The sequence below is a fragment of the Microtus oregoni genome, unplaced genomic scaffold, assembly GCF_018167655.1.
Source record: "Microtus oregoni isolate MIOR12 unplaced genomic scaffold, Mior012 000007F_ref0000211, whole genome shotgun sequence".
Lineage (NCBI taxonomy): Eukaryota > Metazoa > Chordata > Mammalia > Rodentia > Cricetidae > Microtus > Microtus oregoni.
The window spans coordinates 16,618,430-16,638,656 of NW_024543066.1; the positions used below are offsets into that span (position 1 = coordinate 16,618,430).

At 48.2% G+C, this 20,227-nt stretch overlaps 1 long non-coding RNA gene across 4 annotated transcripts; it reads left to right on the forward strand.

Moving 5' to 3' along the window:
- The first annotated feature begins 10,337 nt into the window (after positions 1–10,337).
- Positions 10,338–17,227, forward strand: LOC121450468. 4 transcript variants are annotated; one of them, XR_005974611.1, is made up of 9 exons: positions 10,498–10,795; positions 11,701–11,777; positions 12,355–12,739; positions 13,751–13,837; positions 13,992–14,131; positions 14,342–14,522; positions 14,637–14,727; positions 15,872–15,952; positions 17,046–17,227. It is a non-coding gene; the product is annotated as an uncharacterized LOC121450468 (long non-coding RNA). The 4 variants fall into 4 exon arrangements; XR_005974609.1 differs by lacking the exons at positions 10,498–10,795; positions 13,751–13,837 and adding an exon at positions 10,338–10,484 and having other exon boundaries at positions 13,916–14,131; XR_005974610.1 differs by lacking the exon at positions 13,751–13,837 and having other exon boundaries at positions 11,655–11,777; positions 13,916–14,131.
- The last annotated feature ends 3,000 nt before the right edge of the window (positions 17,228–20,227 follow it).

The following is a 20,227-nucleotide window of genomic DNA, read 5'->3' on the forward strand; positions in this document are numbered from 1 at the left end:
GGGAGGAGGGAATTACATTTGTTAGAGTCCCCAGATGCCAAAAGCAGAGAGATGGACTGGGGATGGTGAGCTGGACAGAGCCCAGCTCTGGTGTGTCATCCCTCCGACCCTCCTTTGCCGAAACCTTGACACGACATAGCACGTTGTACATGCGGCTCCCGTAGAGGGAGGGTCTGCCGGTTTCAGCAGGCCTAATGATAGACCAGCGTGTAATCTTGCCCAATTTGACGAAGAAGAAAAAAAAACGACCATCAGTGTGCAGCTTCTGTTACCCAAAACTAATCCAAAAATCTTAAACTGTTTCAAAAACCTCCAAGGCAGCCACAGGCCTGGGGACGGGAGCTGCCAGACTGGGGGTGGGGGTGCTCTCACGATACTGTGTTTCTGGTGAAGCAGTTCTGTTCTTCTAATGGTCCTGAGCACTGAGGACGTCTCACTGAGCACAGATCAGAAAATGCAGAGTCCTTCTCGCTAACATTTCTCCTTAATTTATTTCAGGGGTAAAGCCTACAATTCTCCCCAGGAAAGGCCTGTTTTCCCCCAAGGAAGCCAAGCTCTCAGCCTTCTTTCCTGCCAAGAGCTTGCCTTGCACCTGATGTGAGAGCCGCCTTCTTCTAGGACTTCAGTACAGAATTACTCTCAGTTGGGCTATTACCATCCGATAGCATCTGTACAACCTCCCTGTCATTTTCCCCTGCTCTTCCGGCATTCACTTTCTAGTCCTGTATAATCGGCAAAGTGTCCAGGTTATTCTGTGGCTTTTTTTCCCTCTTGAGAAAGTTGCACTGAGATCAAAGAAGAGGAGGAGAGCTACACAGGAATGCGCACACAACTCCAGAAGCACTTGGAACGAACGTGCTTCTGATCTGGGATTTCCAGCACTTCAATCACATGGTGTCAGAGGAAAATGGCCGAATTCGTGGTATTGCTTCAACCAGCAAGGTCTGGGGTATTAAAAGGATGAACCGTTTTTATAAACGCATTTTGTTCCAATGTGGACTTGATGGAATGACAGGGTCAGACTGAAGGAAAGAACAAGAAAGCATACTAGAAAAAGAAAAAAAAGAAGGGAAGAAGGAAGGAAGGAAGGAAGGAAGGAAGAAAGAAAGAAAGAAAGACTGAGGTCTTCTAATCAGGAGTGACAGTTTATGGATTGATCAAGTCAAGTCAATATTTGAAATGTTAAATCAGACTTGGAAAGCATAGAGATAAACAGCCTTTCATTTGGAAACAGCAGGTTTCTTGGAAACTCATTCTTTTTCCACAGGAGACTTTATGTGTTCTGATAACCCTGTAGGTCGCAATTGTCAATTAGCCCATACACAGAATCTCAGCCTGTCCACTGTCTTCCTCCTGGGTGTGGGCTTTTCTTCTCCAACTTCCAAAGGAGGAAGGAAGGAAGAGCCGTAGGAAATGATGGGCTGTAGTGACACACACCCTGGGTGTGGAGTTGTCCTCCCAAGTGACATCCAGCCAAACCAAGAGTCACAGGAAAGCACAGAGATTCCTGGGAGCCACTTTTACCTGTCCCAACAAACTACCAGGTTTAAAACATTCCAGATTATTTTGCTAAGTTTAAGGAAATCTATTGGGTTTGTTTGTCCATTTTATTTGTTTGTTCTTTTTTTTTAATGGACACATATAAGGTTATACCCTAAGACAGGCCCGGCAACCAGCTGAAATGCCAGCTTGAAGGGAAAGCAGTGTGTATGAGTGTTATGTGTGTACATGTGTAACTATTTTACACGAGAAGATGATGCATGGTTAAAGGAAGGTTATGTGCCAAATAAACTAGGTTTCCCTCATTTAAACAATCTAAAATCTATGGAAATTATATTTCCACCTGATTAATGAAATCATTGTTTTTGATACACATCTTTACCTCCTCGACTTTTTAGTGTCAAGTCAGTGATAAATAAAGTCTAATTCCGAGACCTCTACCTCAGGGGAAAGGGCAGCTGTGTGTGAGCTTATCCCATAGGATTTTACCCAAACCCTGCCCAGATTAGACACATCTTAACCCTAGCCGTTAACCCCAGAAGAGGTGACAGGTACTGAGAAGCATTGCTAAGAGAATGCAGCCACGACATTCACTCAGAACTAGGCCAGCAGCACACAGTTTCTTTAAGGGCAGCTCAGAGAACAGAACAGAGATTCTCTCTTTTGTGCTCTGACCCTGATTTCTTGGTATGGAGAGACAAATAGATCGGAATGGTTTGGATGGCACCGCCTGAAAATAAATAAGACTATGCTCATTCCAGGGACACAGTCCCCAGCAATAAGTACAAATGTCACAACCTACCAGCCCGGTGTAAACAGGCAGGTAGAATGCTGGGTAGGAAATCTGGATGGCTGGTGCCTTGGGGACTCCCCTGAGACACTGGGTTTCCCATGGTTCCCACTCCATTCAGCCTGGCCAAGTGAGAATATCTGTACAGTAGCCTTCTACCTGAGCAGAGCCTGGACGTGAAGCCCGGGGGAGCCTTCATCTGCAACATTGGAGAGGGTGCATGATGATGGCAGGATGGAGGGGAGTCTGGCATGAGGTATCTTTTCAATTCTCCTGGCTCTGAAGAGAACAGGTGGCCCTAAATCTGTCTGTGTGGGGAGGGGATGGAGGCAAGAGGGAGAATGAATCTGAAAATATAATGTCCCGAAACGTAAATCTGAACCACAGAAAGGAGGAGGAATAAACTATAAGGTAGCATTCCCAAAATTCTCCACGGAAATATCACTAATGTGCGAAGAAACCGCATGTGCTTGGAGGAGAAGGGACAGGTATTGGCCCCGAGCCACCCTGAACAGTCACGAAGCACATCCAGAACCTGGTTTCTCTTTTTCCAATTGTATGATGATTTTGTATTCTATTGTATAATAGACCTGTAATTGTTTCCATGTAAATGCAGAGCCTGACATTCTCAGCTGAGTTTCTTACCTTCCGCCCCAGGAGTGCCTGCAAGGAGTGCCGCTCTGGGAAGATGCTCTGAGTTGCCTGTGGAACAGTTTCTCCGTCCTCTTCCTGCCCGACTTTCTCCCTACCCGAACTGGACACCACCTCGCACACCTTGTCCTCTTGGAGGGGAAGGAGAATGGCAGCTGCTCTGAGCCTCTGTGCTTCAACGGCTCTCACTACGACCGCTCACAACTCCACTTGCAGAAGACAAAGCAGCCACTCAGCCCTTTCAACATGGTGTAATCTGGCTTCTGGTGATTTCTCTTAACCTAGTTGAAACAGGTATACATAGACATATTTGGCTGGAAACTATTAGAAAAGAAAAAAAAAAAAGAGCCAGACATGGTGGGGTGGCACATGCCTTTAATCTCAGCACTTAGGATTGGAGGCAGAGGTAGGCAGATCTCTGAGTTAAAGGCCAGCCTGACCTACAAAGTGAGTTTCAACACAGCCGGGGCTACATAGAGAAATTTTATCTTGGAAAAAAAAAAAGCCAAAAACCAAAACAAAATGCATACACATGAAACAACCAATCGACCAACCAAATGACAACAAAAACTAACAAGAACAAATTCTAAGTACAAGAAATATGAAAAGCAAATTTTCTGGCATCTTCCACAAGCTCTCAGCAGAGGTCACCACACTTGATCTGAAGACTGGTGATGCTTGGCAGCCATGTCCCTTATCAGCTCTGGTCTCTTAGATACCTCCAGGGGAGGAAGCTCTGCTCAGAGCCCAGGATACCCAAGGCACAGGCCCTTTCCACATTCCTGTCTCTCCTCTGCATACATTGTGTGTGTGTGTGTGTGTGCCTGTCTGTATATCTGTTTGTCTCTCTGTGTGTGAAGTGCTCTGTGTATTGTGAGCTGTGCTGAACTGATGGTGTGCTATATGTGTGCTTCATGTATTTCCTGTATGTTGGCTTTGTATCATGTGTTATATATGTTTTGTGTGTGCCTACATTGTTGCAGTGTGTTATATATGGACTATGCATATGTTATATATTGTATGTATGCCATGTGTGTGCTATGTATTTTTTAGTCTCTGTGTGTTGTATGTTATGTATGTGTTGTTTGAGTATATAGTATATGTTGTATTCTGTGCATATAGTATAGGATATTCATGTGTTGTGTGCATACCGTATTATAGTGTATCGTGTGTGTCATGTGGGCAGGAGGTATATTGTATCAAGTGTGCTGTGTATGGTCTGTGTGATATGTGTGTGCAGTCATACAAATCTCAGGATAAAGTGTAGTGAATCTTGAGATGGTTCAGGAAATCTACTAGTTTATTTACCCTTTGGCACACTCATAGCTCCGATGAGCAGGGTCTTCCCAGCCCTATATTCTACCAGGGCTCAGATCATATTAGAGCCATACAATAAACAGTATGTTTGAGTGTCTGGCAGTCACAGTGCACCCTTATCATGAAAACACAGTGCAGAGTCAGAGCACTGGGCTCCCATTGAGAATATGCGCGAGGTGGGAGTTGATTGAGTCATGTCACCCAGGCCCTGGTATATGAAGACAGGCCCTGCTATCTAGCAGTATCAGTGGCGTGCCTTACGTGTTCCCTGGGTCACAGGAAAGAAACTGGCAGCAAGGAGGGAGAATCCACTTAGCTGGGACTAATTCATTCTCATTTCCAGACCAAGCCTGACAATTGAATTCATCCTCTGAAATTTGGGTAAATGGCATGGTTTTGTTTTCACTGTGGCCTTTGAGCCTGGCTGATGGAGGCTGGGGCTGTTAATTCAGCTGGCTGTCTTTATATCAGCCAGCCTGGCCAGGTGACCAATGACTAACTAGCTGGTACCCGGTGAATCTTCCCTGTTCCTAGATGGTTTTCACTGCCTGCCAGGTGGGGACATTGAGAACTGCCAGTTTCTGCCTCTGTTCTGTCTCACCAGGACAGAAAGGTCACTCTTCTGTGGGCAGAGCAACGGTGCAACTTGGAAAGGGTTCAGTGACAGCGATGGGATGATGGGGTGATGGGGCCCAGAGGCTGAGGCCTTCCAGCCAGGCTCATTTGAGGGCACACCCTTCACTGGCCTCCGTCTCAGCAGGTTCCAGTCTCTCTGCACTGTTGCTTGAATGGAGTCTGTAAACATGGGTGGCATTTACTATCAATGGACATTTCCATTGCTGGCCACACAAACAAGATACCACAAGGAAGCCTACAGTCCAGGCTGAGGTCCCTGGGTTTATGAGAAGGACATTTTGCGGAGTAACTGTGTGTTAAGGATCCACTTTGGCGATCTCCTTCGGCAGGGTCAGTTGGAGGGAGACCTAATCACTCAGTAAACAGAGAGAAGAGCAATGCTTGTACCTAATAAGCCATTGCAAATGGAAAAAACTGAGCTCCCACCCGACATGATTCTCTCCGGAAACAAATGGCTTAGATCCAAGAATGGCAAAGGGCTTTTTAGGATGCTGAGAGTTCTCTGGGTCCCAGGGCCACCAGAAGCTTCTCTTTCTCCTGGAAGTAGCTTTAATGAGGGAGAGGAAATGACTCTTGTGAGCTGCTACAGTCAAGGCTTCCTCTTTTGTTTTAAGTCACAGAGCCTCCTGAGGCAAAGTATCATCCTTCTCTCTGGAGAGCAGACACAGCAATTAAAGGGGAGGGCCAGACAAGTGCTCAGAGCTGAGGTACCAGGGACTGCTTCCACAGCCTCCTGCCCCAAGGGGGCTCCCAACCCCCTTCAAGCTTCCTGCACCCTGTCCCAGAACCCTCACTCCCCCACCCCACCCCCCCACCCCCAGCCTGCAAGTGCTGCAATCAGCCTGGTGGCAGAGAGGAGGTGGTGGTCACTGCCAAGTCTTGCTGCTCCTGTTTCTTTCATCTCTGCCCTGAGTCAAGCACCCTGTGCAGTAACAGAAGAGTGTAGTTCAGCGTGCTAAGCTGCAGCCCCGGCTGGGAGCCCCCAGTCATGACCCTGTCATCACAACCTGTTCCATTTCTTATCTTGTGCCCATTCTTGACACTTTCTTTTACACGTGGGAAATAAAAGCACTAACCTGGCTCCCCAGGCTGTAAAAAGAAATGGCTAATATAAAAAAGGGGGAAATAAAAGAATAATAGGGCACTTTGTTGGTATGCCTCACACAAATACTAAACAAGGCTGGCATGAGGGTACCACAAGCACAGTCCCGAGAACTGTGCTGAGGGACTCCTCACAGGGGATCCTGCCACAGAACACCATCGTGTCTCCTGAAGTGGCTACCTTGCCATTTCTCAGCTCTTTTCTAGGAAAGGGGACTTCAAAGATTTCCACCAGGTACCCACACAGCCAAAGTCTGGGCCACTTGCAGTCTCTCTCATTTTCAATTTGAATACATCAAAGAATCTAGGAAGACAAGTACCCCCCCCCCCCATTCTCTCTATCTCAGGAAGGTCTCCTTCTAGGAACAAAGAAATGAATAGGGCTTACTAATAATACGCCCCCACAATTCTCTGGCTTCCTATTGGAAGAATGGATCAAAATGTGATCATCAAAAAAAAAAAAACCATTCTATTTGCTCCTCTGTCTTAATTGTTTCTCTTCTTGTTGTTCCTAGACATAAATTCCAAAGGCCAGAGACTGAAAATCCTTATCATTACTGAGATATTTTTGCTGGCTTAACCTATGGATACTTTGTATTTTTAGAAAGGCTTTTGCTAGAGACCTGGAATCCCAGACATTTGGGAGGCTATACATTTCAGGCCACCCTGGTCAATATAGAAAGAGCCTGTCTTGGGGATAAAGCTCAATGACAGTGTTTTCCTAGTACTCGTGAGCTCGTGTGTTCATTCTCTAGTACTGAATGTGATTATCTATCTATCTATCTATCTATCTATCTATCGATAGATAGATAGATACATTAACTGCTTTGGTGATGTCATCTCATTTGGTTTCAGGTTCCTTTGTGAATTTGGTTTCAGTTTGATTTTTGCTTGTTTGTTTGCTTGATACACCGTCTCTCTGTGGCTCTGGCTGGCTTGGATTTCCTGCCTCTGCTTCCAGAGGTGCAAAGATTACAGGCCTTTGCCCACCATGCCCAGTCTCCGTTATGCTTTTGTATTTACATCTAAAAATATTTCAAGATGGCCATCCCAGGACTTAGGAGATAAAGATAGGAGAGAGAGAAGCTTGAAGTCAGTTTATCTCAAAAGAAAAGGCGGGGGTGGGGTGGGGTGGTGGAGAGAAATGTTTTAGAATCTGCGCATGGTATTACTTTATAGCAGTTACAATGGCTACATTTGAAAGGACAGAAACTGGCAAGCGTTGCACCACTGTGGAAAAACCAGAATCTCTGTGGACTGTGGATGAGGTAAAATGAGGATGCAGCAGTTGTGGAAAACACCATGAGGTCCCTCAAAGTGTTCTTAAGAGGATTGTCATAGTACCTAGCAATTTTGTTTCAGGGTATAGACCCAAAAGTTAAAAGCAGGAACTTGAGGTTTCTTTTCACCTATGCACACAGCAGCATCACTATTCATAAAACACGAGAGGAAAACCAAGAATCCATCCATAGATGGATAAAGAAGCGAGATGGTCTTTAAATGGGGAGAAAATGCTGGGATATGGTATAATACGGATAAAAGGTCGACATTACACAAAGTCAAATAAATCATAGAAAAAGATGAATGTTGTCTGGGCTCTATGGAGATGAAGTCGAATTTGTAGACCTCGCCAGGGGCTGGGTGGAGGGGCTATGGGAAGTACAATGATACTTCTGGAAATGGGTAATTGGTGGCGTTGCTCAGCAATATGAATGTGTGTGTTCCAACTGGACCGTCACACTTGCACTTAGAAGAAAAAGATGCCAAGTTTTTATGCCACACATATTTTATCACCATAACATTTACTACCTTCATAACACCCAGCAAGGAGGAGAAACAGATTTTCTAATGACCTCTGGAGACCCCAGAAGGTGGTCAGAGAACCTCTATACTGCCCATCTATGTAGCTTTTTGGTTTTTATTGTGTCTTGGGTTTTGTTGTTGTTGTTGTTTTGGTTTGGTTTTTTTTTTTTTGACTTGAGGTGTGGAGAAAGTTCCTGTGTGAAGAAAGTCTTGGAGTCTTGTGACTGGAGGATGGTATGGGCCTGATGGTCACCTCTTCTTCTCTCCCTGGTTTCTCAGCTGGTCAAGCCTTTCTGTCACCCACCTACACAGTCTTCAGGATACCTTCCAGTGTACTCTGCCCTGACTAGAAAGACCCCATTTTGAACTTCCCATGAGGCTCGACTCTCACATTGGCTAGGAATCCTTGGTGAGGTGGGGGTGAAAGGGGATGTCTAGATGACCTTTTCATAGGGTATGTTCCCTCCAAACTGAAGCTTTCGCTTCAGAAGAGAAGGTAAGGCTCACAGGCATCAGTAGGTAAACCAGAGGTCACATGTGGAGGATATAAAAAAAAAACTTGGAGGATCTTTGAGGTTCCCCTAAAACAATAAAAAGGGAGCTAAACAGTTGCTAGGGCAGCGGAGGTGGGGGTTGTGCGGGGCTCTAACCAGCCAAACTTCAGAGAAAGAGATGTTCCCACTGTGCAAAGAGCTGCAAGGTTGCAGCGTTCATCTGTGTCCTGTTATGGTGTTGACTTGCTGTGAAGTCGCCTCACTGCCTTTTATTTACCCCCTCCCACCCTTAACTAACCCCTCATTTGTAATCCCATTAAGTAACCCTAACTTAAAAAAGAAACTCGTTGATTCACCAAATTGGACATTGGGGCAGTCATTTCCTTGGTCTGTCGTGGGGTCCCTTTCTGGGGTGAGCAGCACCTGTTGCAGCTCCCCAGGAAAAGCCTATCACACAACACTCCTTCAGCTACACCCCCAGGGGCAGCATCCTTCCTGACTTGCATCCCTTGTGAGCCACCAGTCTGGCTGCTTTCAAACCCCTGGGCAGCTTTTCAGGATCCACCTTCTTTCCTGGAGACGGGCTTCAGCTCTTCTAGAGCCGCTGTCAGGCTACATCTCTCAGTGTCAGGCTGCACACTTTCCTTTGTATTGGCTGCAGTTAACTTTATTCACCTGCCTTCTGCTTCGTCCTGTCTGCAGAAGCTTCGGCTTGGGACTTTCATTTCACAAAACTGGTGCACCTTATCCAAATTCGTGAGACTGTCTATCCCAGGCCAAAATCAAAGCTCTGAAGACTTTAAATGATACAGGGGTCCTATTCAGGCAGACGTGTCCAAGGGAAACCAGGCAAGCAGTCCAACCTGGAGTGGAAAAGGACGCAAGCAAGGAGCCCACACCTGCCCCAGGACCCTGAGAAGGTGAGCTTCGGGGATCGGGGAGGACAAGCCTGGAGTTCCAGAGTCCGACAGAGTTACGTGTCGTAGGAGGAAGAGGAGAGGTGTCAAGGCCCCAGAGTGCCCATAGAGTTATGGATGGGACTCTCCCGCGCCCAGCCTGGGGTCTTAACCTCCACCCACTTTCAACTTTTTGCTGCTCCCGTTAGATGGCGCTCAAGACTTTCTAACCATTTGTGAAAGTGCTCCTGGCCTGGAACAAAAAGAGCCCTTGGGAGTGAGAGTGTGTGGAGTGGGCGTGCGCAGGGAAGGGGGTGGTGGCGGGGCGGGGAGGGGGGAGGGGGGACGGTGGAAGGGACGGGACACAAGGCGCGGGCGTCGCCTGGCACCGCGAGGAGCAGTCACGGGTCAGCTGGCCCCAGGCGGGGTGCATCCCAGGCCCGGCCTTCGCAGTGGGCTCAGAACTTTCACTGCTTCCTCTCCATTTCCCGCCTCGGTTTTCTCCTGGGCCCGGTTGAGGAGTCAAGCAGATGAGTTTCGGCCTTGGGAAGCCCGGGGACCGCACACCACGCAGGCCCTCTGAGCTCCTGGAAGAAAGAGGCCGGGCACTGAGCAGTGGAGCTGGGGTTCAAATCAATTCTCCCCAAGCACACCCCACACAGGTTCTGAGCCCTCAAGCCCCAGCTCTGCACGGCAGCCCAGGATCACTTTTAGAACTTGGGGCAGGTGCTCTCCAGTGAAACGGTTTCTCCGTGTGAGGTTTTATAAGTTCGCTGAATGCCTCTTTCCAACAAACAATACAGGGCAAACTTACTTTCTGGTCCTCGGGGCCGATGACGCCCGAATGAAGTTAAACCACCTTCCTTTTAAAATCATGAAATGAAAGAAAATAACGAAATGTTTTGGAAACCCCAAAAGCGTTCAATGTGACCCCTCATGTTCAAGTAATTATGTAAACAATGATCAGCTTTCCAAGCTCACCTCGTCTCTCACACTCTACAAGAAATATCGTGACAGTAGGAGAGCGGGTACTTTGGCCCTTCCCTTCTCTGTCTGTCGGAGCGGAGCGCTAGGAGCTGTGCGCCGAGCCACCCCCAGAACTAGAGGGAGCGGACACCTTCCTTTGTGAGTTCCCTTGGCTGGGAACTTTCCCGCGCGGTGGGTTCCCCTTTAAGAAAGTAGCGATTGCTATGAATATTTAATGTGGAACTGAAGCCCGTCGGGCCGAGGGGGAGACCCGGCCCCGACTCTACGGCCGGGGCGCACAGCTCGCTCATCGCCACCCGTCCCGCTAGGGTAAGACGCGGAGGACAAGGGTTTGCCGGGAGGAAAAGCTTAGCAGAGAGAAGACTGGGGACCAGGGGACTCGCTCGGGTCCAGCAGGCGGGCTCGGGTCATTTCCATAAGAAAGCCGCAACCCAGCTGGAGGCTGAGGCTCTCCCGGGCCTCCCTGCCCCCACCGCCGGTGGCTGCCCGACTTCGGCTCCTCTGGAGCCCAGATTCAGGCAAGCTACGCGGTGGGGGTTGACATTGCTGAGACGTGGCTTCCCGCACTGCCCAACTGGGGATCCGTTTCTAGTCTGGAGGGAGTGGACCTACCGCACCGGGTGAGTCCAGGGCGTTGCTGAGCCAGCACTGGGCAAGGAGAGCTCCGGGAAGCTAGCCCGCACTGGGCACCCTGAATCACCAAGTCCTGCAGAAGGACTTTGAAGCGGGGTATGGGTGGGAGTGCTGGGAGAAAGCCCCAGAACCCAGGATGTCTGCGGGGTGCTCTTCCAAATCCCCAGAGCTTTCGCTTTCAGCGGGTGACCGACCCTCTTCCTGCGAAGGGGTGGAAAGTGAACTTGGTCAGACACTTGATCTCACTAGCGAGCCCGTTCCTTCTCTGTTTACACCGAGTTCTTCGCTGTTTTTAACGTGCATGATGATAGCCACGATAGCCATGAATCTTCAGTCACACACACACACACACACACACACACACACGCACGCACACACGGTACTTTATGACCTCATCTAGAGAAATCAAAACCCAGATATGTACTGTTTATTCTTAAGTGTACAGAAAAGCAGAGGAGCGAATGTGTGAGACAGATGTCTATCTGCACTTTGCCTTCTGCTGGGGAAAGTTGCCTGAAAATGACTAGCTTCCTTTTACGGATCCTAAACCACCTGTATTTTGCCACAAAACTAAGTTGGGTCACCAATAAAGCACCAGTTACATGGATCAACGAGATACCAATTATGCCTATTAACGACTTTATTACTTACGATTATAGTAGAGAACTTCAAACTAGGACAATACAATCAAGTGATTTTTAAAATCGGCTGCCTAAGATTTTTTACATCATCCCTCCCCTAAACCCGCAGGAAGTTAGAAAACTACATGATGTTTTAAGGAGTGTGTGTGTGTGTGTGTGTGTGTGTGTGTGTGTTCCTTGTCAATGCTGAATTTGTTTCTTTCAGTAAAGTTCGTTGCTACTTCTGGTAAGTAAAGGAACCTTGATTTCAGATCCTGTCAAGTTCTGCAGAGTGTCATTGATGATGGTGGTTACAACCGACTTGATTTGGAAGTGGACTTGGGGCAAGGTGAGGGTACATGCTCTTCCAGTGTTCTGGTAGTGGCGAAGACCGGAGGTCATTTAAAAGAACAAGTTGTTTTAACTTCTTACTTCAGATGGGGCGAGGCCTGCCTGGGTGGGAGTGGGGAGAACGAGAGCATGAAAGAGACCTAGGAGAAAACGAAGAACTAGTGCTATGTTTTTGGTGGTTTTAGCTGGTGAACTCGAGGGCCTCTGGTGAGTCAGATGAAAGGAACAGAGTGGTTGTCTGAAGAGGGGCAAGTATCAGAGGAGTTTATCAGTTTCAGGGCTACTGTGTGGCTGGGCCTGCTTTTTCCAGGAGGCCATCTGCCACTTCTCTCTGTCTCTTTGCCAGCCTCTTGTTATCCCCAAGTGGAGAACCACGCTCAGTTGTGTGTGTGCAGGGGAGGCATGGAGCAAAGGAGGGAATTAAATTGCTCTTCAAGTCCACAGTTAGAAAGGGGGGGGGGCAACTTAACACAGGTCCTTCTACCTCTCAGAAGCAGGTGAGCTGAGCAGTTGGAGGGGGCAGTTTATCTTGTATGTCGCCTCTGCTCATAGTGTCCCTCCTCTTGGCTTTCTAGAGCATTGGGAGTGTTCGTGCAACGAAATTGAAGTCTGTCTTGCTCAAGACATCTGCCCAGCACCTCAGCTCCTGGGTGGAAGCCCATAACACCAGGGTGCATCTGGTTCCGATGTACCTGCCAGGTTGCCAGGGTGATATGGGCATAGATGCCTAGGCTGTGTGGCCCACCCTTGACCTGCTTGGGATTAACAGGTCCTCTCTCAGCAGCACTAAAGCTTTTGATTATTTTGGAGCTCTGGGTGGCCTCTTCCCTTAAGTGAAGCCCATGGACCCCCTCCTCACTTCTGTTATGTCAGAGTTAATTGCCGGGCAGTGGGGTGTCGCTCATGGTGGGATGGCCAAAAAATACTGCAGGCAAGGACAGTAACCTCAGCAGGCAACAGGTAAGAGGACGGCGTGGAATTCTCTTTTTTCTTTGGTATCTAAAGGGTCCTGAAACCTAAACTTCCTTTGAATGGGATGATGCTTCGAATTTTCTCTTCAGTGGTTCCCCAGGGACAATACTTTTTTTTTTTTTGGTCTAGCTTAGACTGTTAGTACCCTGAGTGGGGTCCTGAAAGTAAAACTAGTGCTGCTTTCAGTGGGCAGCTCACCCCAGGGGCACAGCTCAACAACAGAGTGTCCAGGTCAGCAGCAAATTCCCTCTGTCCCTAAGTGTCCTGAGAACAAATTCCCTGTGGATGCCATGAGAGAGTGAACTGGAGGATACAACAGGGCTCCTGGGGGCTCTGGAGCCTCCCTACCAAGTCCATGGTGGAGTGGAGCAGGGCTTGGGGGCAGGGAAGGAAAAAAAAAACAATCGGTAGTTTTGGACAAATTGAAGACCAGGAATGTCCTGAGGCTAAGGAGATGGGAGTGATGTTACCCTAGATCTGATGGGTCTGTGGTCTAATCCACTTGTCTCGAGCATTCTAGGATTCTAGGATAGAGGAAAGACCAGAGCTCTCCCAAAGTGACCAGTAAAACTGGTCCTCACACTTGTCCTCACCCCCATCCCCAATCCAAAGAGGTCCACAGCACCAGAGCCTGATAGGACCTACCTCTCAGAATACCTGGTGGGAGAATCTGGGGTTTCTCGAACTTAGAAGCTTTGGAAATAGACAAGAAGGGAGGCGAGCTCCCATCTTTCAGATTAGGATTAGGTTAGGCCAGAAAACCTATTCATCACTATACTATCCTCATAAGTGGCTCTTGCATGGTGGTTCAGGATGCCAGGTAAGCTAGGGGGAGGCTGACCCATCCCTAGCAACCCAAGTCTATGAAAACAAATGTTTTCTAAGAACAAAATTCTACAGCTTTAAAGATTTCCCTAGCTAGAGCCCATTTACTTTTATCGGGGTGTCTCGCAGGCAACCAGAATCATTTTCACCTCTTTTTCTCCTTTGTGGCATGAGGTTACACTTTAGGAGGGTTTGTTGGATGCTGTTTGCAGCTAGCTTCCCGTCCCTGCCCACCTGGCTCTTTGTATGGAAACTCCACATGTAAGATCTTTACAGTGTTCTTCTTCTTCTTCTTCTTCTTCTTCTTCTTCTTCTTCTTCTTCTATTATTTTTGACTAGAAAATTTGACAAGACAGTTTCATGAACTACATTGGACTGATCAGCCAAAATGCGTCTCATTTGTATTTGGATACAGCCAAGGGTGGAGTCCACGTCAGTCACTGCCTCCTGAAATCTCACCAAGACTTTCTCCCTGGCAGAAATGTCTAGAAAATCCTGCTGAGGCCATTCCTGGGGTGGCTCAGCACTGCCCAGGCCTGTGAGAAAAGAAAGAGGGTGAGGAGTCTGGGGGGTTAGCTTTGGGAATGGGGTTCCTCAGGGGAGTTAGGAGGCTCTGCTGGACCGGAGGTCTGTGGCAGTCTCTAGGGCTTCTGTTTGGGTTGAATTAGGAAAGGGAACACCTTTTCTAGAAAGGGAAGGAACAATCACTGACTGTATTTCACACACACACACACACACACACACACACACACACACACACGTCAGATCTTTTCCTAGAGTTGTATCTTCAGCACCTACCTTGTCGTGTAAGGAGTAACATCTGTGGCATTTTTGTACCTGCTCCTGGCCTTGAACTCCAGCTCTGAAGGCCTCATTATCTGCTTGTTGTGCGCTGAGCTGCTCTGTGGTTCCTAAAGAGATGCTGCAGCTACCGACTTGGAGGCGGGTATGGAAGCTGCACCTGGGCCTTACTTTTCATTGTGGGGATGTACAGCTATGGTCTTTAAGGTAGTTTGTTGTGATGGTTTCTTTCTCTTTTTCTCCCACTTGCCCCATGTAGATTTCAGTCCTGCAAGTCTCTCGCTGTGCTGCGAAAGCAATAGCCAAGTAATGGGCTTAATGGCTTGGAGATGCCTACGGTCCAGCTCATGGTACGGGAACATCTTTTCCACAGCAGCCTGCTCTTTTCCTGCAAAGGCCATCCTGACTCAGACACCCACCTAACCCAAGGAACCTTCTCCATTTGTGAGCCTTCTTCCTCTTACTCAGCAAGGAGGCTTCTTTGAGTCAAAGCTACCCTCAACCTTACCAAGACAACCAAGAGCAAGTCTTATTCCTCCGCAGGGCTTCGGCCTCAGCCTTGCTGAACTGTCTGGGAGATGAGCTAGAAATAAGTCCCCAAGGCCCAGGCACAACCATGCACCCAGGTCCCTAGAAGCTTGTGGGTTAACAGGACTCTTAGGCTGAGTCCCCCCACCCCCAGGCAGCCAGCCACACACCATTGACATCGTCTCCCTGTCTGAATGATCAATCTGCTCCATACCCTGGGACCTGGGGACATGCCTGCTAGGTGTGTGGTTTTTGAAAGTGCCTTGAGAGTAAGCTTGCAGGAAGCCTTTGTTAGAGCTTTGTTAGAGCAAGCCTTCAGCAGCTCTTACAGACCCCTCACTATCTTCCCTCCCTACCCCGCAGAGGAGAATCTTCCTGGGGTCCATAGCATCCTACCAGATACTTGCCCCCTATTTAAAATCTCTCCCCAGGTCAGGGCAGATAAACATGGTTTGTATGGCCTTTAGGATGGGCTCTCCACCCCCATCCTTACAAAAATGCATTTTGAAAGTGACCTCCTCCTCATGCTGTTACACATTCCAGTCCAGTAGCCTGATGAAGAAGTAAGCGTTCCTAGCATGGCAGGGACAACTGAGCTTGACACCCACAGGGTTCAAAAGAGAGGAAGACACCTGTCCTCCCCTGGTAAGGCTCAAGGCAGAAAGAGCTCGCTGATTGAGGATGCCAAGCTCTGTACTACCTGGCTGGCACTTGCCAATGGCAGTCAGCTTGCAGGATTTGTGGGTACAATTGCTTTCCACTCAGTTGTTATAAGTATAAATCCCCCTGAGTCAGGGTACAGGGTTAAGCAGGATCCGCGAAGGGTGCTCTGGTACACAGAGGGTAGAAATACAACTATTTGCATACACACCAGCTCTGCATGCACACTGGTCCTATACAGCTACCCCCTACCCCACCCCCACCCCAAGCCTTCCTATTCCATTTGTTTTCCTGTTTCTTTTCCAGGCCTTTCTACCTGCACACCACACAGTCACTTGGAGAAAATCAAGTGTATGTACCTCTCCCTGCCGATGGTGTATCTGTAAGGTAAAGATCCCTCAAGTTGCCTTTTCTTTATTTATTTTTGACCCCAGCCAACCAGCCTGGTTTTCTGGTAAGGGTCCGGGGAGATACAAATGAAGCAGAAGCCTCATTCTCTGGGGGCTTTTGTTTCCCTCTGATGCCCTAGCTCACACTCCAGAACAAAGGGTTGAGGTAAGTGATTTCTCTTTTGGTCTCCTGGCTCCTCACTTCCATCGCCCCTCTGCAGGCTTCTTCTTTGAGACCCCCAGGAGAGCCTGGGGGAACAGGCCCACTACTGCTGACCTTGCCAGCCCCCCCTCTTTGAGGAGCAGAAATCCCATTTCAGATACTAGCTGCTCTGTGCCTTTGGGTGCCTAACACTTCTAATCCCCCAAGACTGCACAGTTGAGGCTGACAGCCAGGCACACCTCTCTTGTTAAAAGCATTGAGGACAAGGGTTGGTGATTCATCTCAGAGGGAGAGTGTTTAAAGGAAGCCCCTCCCCGCACACACCTCGAAGCTGGCTCCATCTTACCTAGCATTTGCAAGGCCCTGTGTTCTCATCACTGCAGAAAACAAAAAACACATGGGACAGCTATTAAATAGCTCTTGGAAGAGGTTAAAGGTCTTTCTCTTGGGGTTGAGAATTTTTAAAAGCCCTTCTGGGTAGAAATCTTCAGGGGATACAACATAGAAATTAGACTTGCTGGTGCAATTTTAAAATTTGAAAGACCTCTCTCCTTAAAAGTGTTCATTGCAAATGGTTCTATTTTGTTTACTGACTTGCCTTTTTACCATTGTAAGTCAGGAGAGTCTTGAGGCCAAACCACTAAGACTTTTATTTTCCTTTTGCTATTTTTGGGGTGCCGGTCCACTTTCTGATGAGATCTATTGAATTTTTCTTTAACTGTGCAGGTGGGTTTTTCAGACTTGAAAATATAAATGAAAAGCTAACCCCTTCCCTGCCAGCCCATTTCAGGGGTCCTGAGAGCCTGCCAGCTTGGCTTCTGCTCAAAGAGGTGGGGGCTGTGTCTGACCTGGGTAGAATGAGATTTGACACTTTTCATTCTAGTGCTGACTTGGGAGCCTTTGGAAACCAGTATCTGTTTTGTTTCAGTGTGCAAAGTTCAAGCCAATGATCCGGGATCCACCTTCTGCTGAGAGCCTGTCCTGGGGGGCACATCATTCCTGAGCTCCTGGACATGCTTCAACAAAATATCTCTTGTTCATTAAAAAGAAAACAAAGAAAGAAAGAAAGAAAGAAAGGAAGGAAGGAAAAAGAATTAAAAGATGCTTGTGCTTCCCTCATGCAGTGTCTGGCCCATCATTTGTCTCTTGTAAGTCGTCTAGTATCAGGGACTTACAGAGCCACAGTCACAGTCTAGATGTGTCCTGTGCCTTCCCCTGAACTGTTCTTACCAGAGGGTGGGGCAACACTTGAAGGAAAGTCCAAATTAAAAAGATGAGCCTTGTGCCCCAAGTAAGTAACACTTCCACACTTGCTTCCCCATCCCTGTAAGAAGGAGGCAGCCTGAGTAACGCACCACACTGCATCCCATAGACAGTCCCTAAACTCTGGAAACCAGAGATCTTTTACTCCTCATATTCTTAGCCAACTCCAGTTATTTAAAGTTTCCTTCTGTCGTTGTGTCTCCAAGAAAAGCACACATGAGAGGGTCACATTACCTCACATTCCCCACTGGGCCACTCACCGATGCCCAACACACAACCGAAGAGTCAAAGAGAAAACCCCTTCTCATGTATTTTAGAAGGTTATTTCATAGTGTTAAATGTATCCACAGACAGAAACTGTCCAAGTACTTGCTACTTTTTTTTTCAAGCAACAGGAAGACTGCCCCCTTCTTTTCAAAGAGCTAACAATGTTTCCAAAGTAGAAGGAAAAATCACCAGGGTCCATTAGTGACTTACATACAGAATATGGCTTGGGGGGGGGGGGCACACGACTGTATTTGTAAGTAAACAGGTCATTGTTTATTATGTATCTTTTTTAATTCAAAAGGAAAAAAAGAAGCTGTATTGCCTTGTTAACACTCTAGAAAAGAGGGTAAACCATTTGCCTTTGCTCCCCTTAAGTCCGGCTGCATCTAGTCAGTTGTGAGGTTCCCAATTTCTGCTTTGCCAGGATGACCTGGGGACGCGTCTCCTCTCAGGTTTCCCGTTTGCAAAATTTTAAGGACTGCGGGGGTGGGTGGTGGGTGGGGGGGCTGGTTCTCTGGGAATATGACCGGAGCCTTTGTGTGTGTGTGTGTGTGTGTGTGTGTGTGTGTTGAGGGCTTCACATTTTTACCGCTGTTTTATCTAAAGCTAAGCTCCTCCACATTTTGTGAGTTTCGAAGCAAAGTCAGCATGAATCTTTCCTGGTGGGACATTGGGTACACACAAGCCGATTGGCATACCGTCAGGGCTCAGGCTGCATAAGACATTGGGTATGGTAGGCCTAGGGGTCCCCAGTGTCCCAGCTGAGATCCCGTGCTTTAGGTGATCTGGTAACAGCCTGGCCACCTCGGCGTCCTTGTGGCCCAAGAGAAGCCAAGAAAAGCCAAGGCCTGTCCAAGCATTCAGGGCTATTCAAGAACTCCACGCTGGGAAAGGCCAGCAAGGGCCCAAAACTTCCACAAAGCACACAGCCCTGACTCCCGCTGCTCCACAGTCCCAGCAGCCAAGACTCGCATACACTCCCAAACAACAAGGCCTGCCTGCACAAGGTCAGGCTGCCCTGACTGCCTCACCCTCAACTTTTGGAATGTTTCAAAAGAAGTCGTTCGGAACTCTCTTCTAAAGCGACGCATCACCCTTCACGGGCAGCATCCTTTGGGAGAGGCGCGAAGTTTGCCCCTTGAATACAATAAATCTCTGGCTCTAGGCCTGGGCCCTGTTCTTTGAAGACCCAGGGAGTCAAGAGTCTTTACTTTGTCGGGGCCCCAAGCTCCTCGGCCGAGAGAAGCTGGGAGGAGAATTTCTGGGAAAGTCCTGGTCAGCAAGGCCCTAAATTCAACTCTCAGTAAGCAGGAGGCAGACTCACGACCCCAGAACAGAAAATCTAAGAACAACAGGCGTTTCTCTTTTACTTCCCACCTGCCTGACAGAAAGTGACAGACCGGACCTCCAAACTCCTCCAGCCTTTCAAGAAAACTTCCACAACTTTTCCTGTCTGTACTCTTTTTTTCTCAGGCTTCCTCTAGCCAATGTGGGCATGTGGATTACTTTCTCAACAGCCACAGTCTCGAAGGTGTCCAAGGCCTGAGGATCTCCACAATAACAATAATAGTACTGAGTTTGGGGAAGAACTCGAGAAAAGAGTAGAAACGTTGATGAAAAGGGACATTTCAAGAGGTTTCACTTGACAATTATCAGTAACCTCGACAGACAACTCCATTTAAAAAGAAGAAGAAAATTTACTACTGTTCTTGAAAGCCGTTATTTTTTACATCGCTTTTAGGAAGATAGATGAACAAAACATCACGTTTCAAGCCATTTTGATCTGTAATTAAATGGCAGGATCGGTTTGTATTCTCCTACGGCTTTTACAGAAGTTGCAGTGATCCAAAGTCGGGTTGCTGTGTCAGAGTGGCATTTTTATTAATGAGAATACAAAAAGCTTGCATATTCTTAGCCCGGCTTGAATTTAGTTGCTAAGCAACCGGTGTATGGTAATTCATCCGCGAAATTTAAATCTTTGAGAAAGGATCCTGCGTTTTTGCTGAATGGTCTCCACGAGGAAAACAACTTGTGCGACCCGCAGCAGCTGCCACCATTCGACTACCGGGGCCTTGCTGGGCCGAGCCTGAACCGGGCCGCCCCCGCGGCCACTGCCACCACCCTACCTAGGCTCCCAGCACGGCCCTCCCTCAGGGAGGGAAGCGGACTTTTGGCTGCCAACTGCCTAGACCCCTCCCACTCGCCTCCGGTGCTCACTGGTTTTCACCTGAGGCCAACCTTCACCTGACTAAGTCGCCAGTGTCCCTAGGGCTTCTCAGTCCAGACCTGACTGAATTTTCCCATTCCTTCCCTTTGTGCGCGTACACACACACACACACACACACACACACACACACACACCCCACAGGAGCGGCCAGGAGAATGCCTGTTGCCCTCTTCCCAGACCCCTCTGAGGTCACTGCCAGAGCCCCACTCTTCCTCGAGGAAAAGCGGGCTCATCAAGAAAGCAGCCCACAGCCCACCAGAAGGCCAGGCCGCCGCCACTGGCCGGCAGTGACATCATAGGCTCCTGCTCGCCAAGTTCGCGCCCACATTTTAGGATACAGGAACAAACACGGA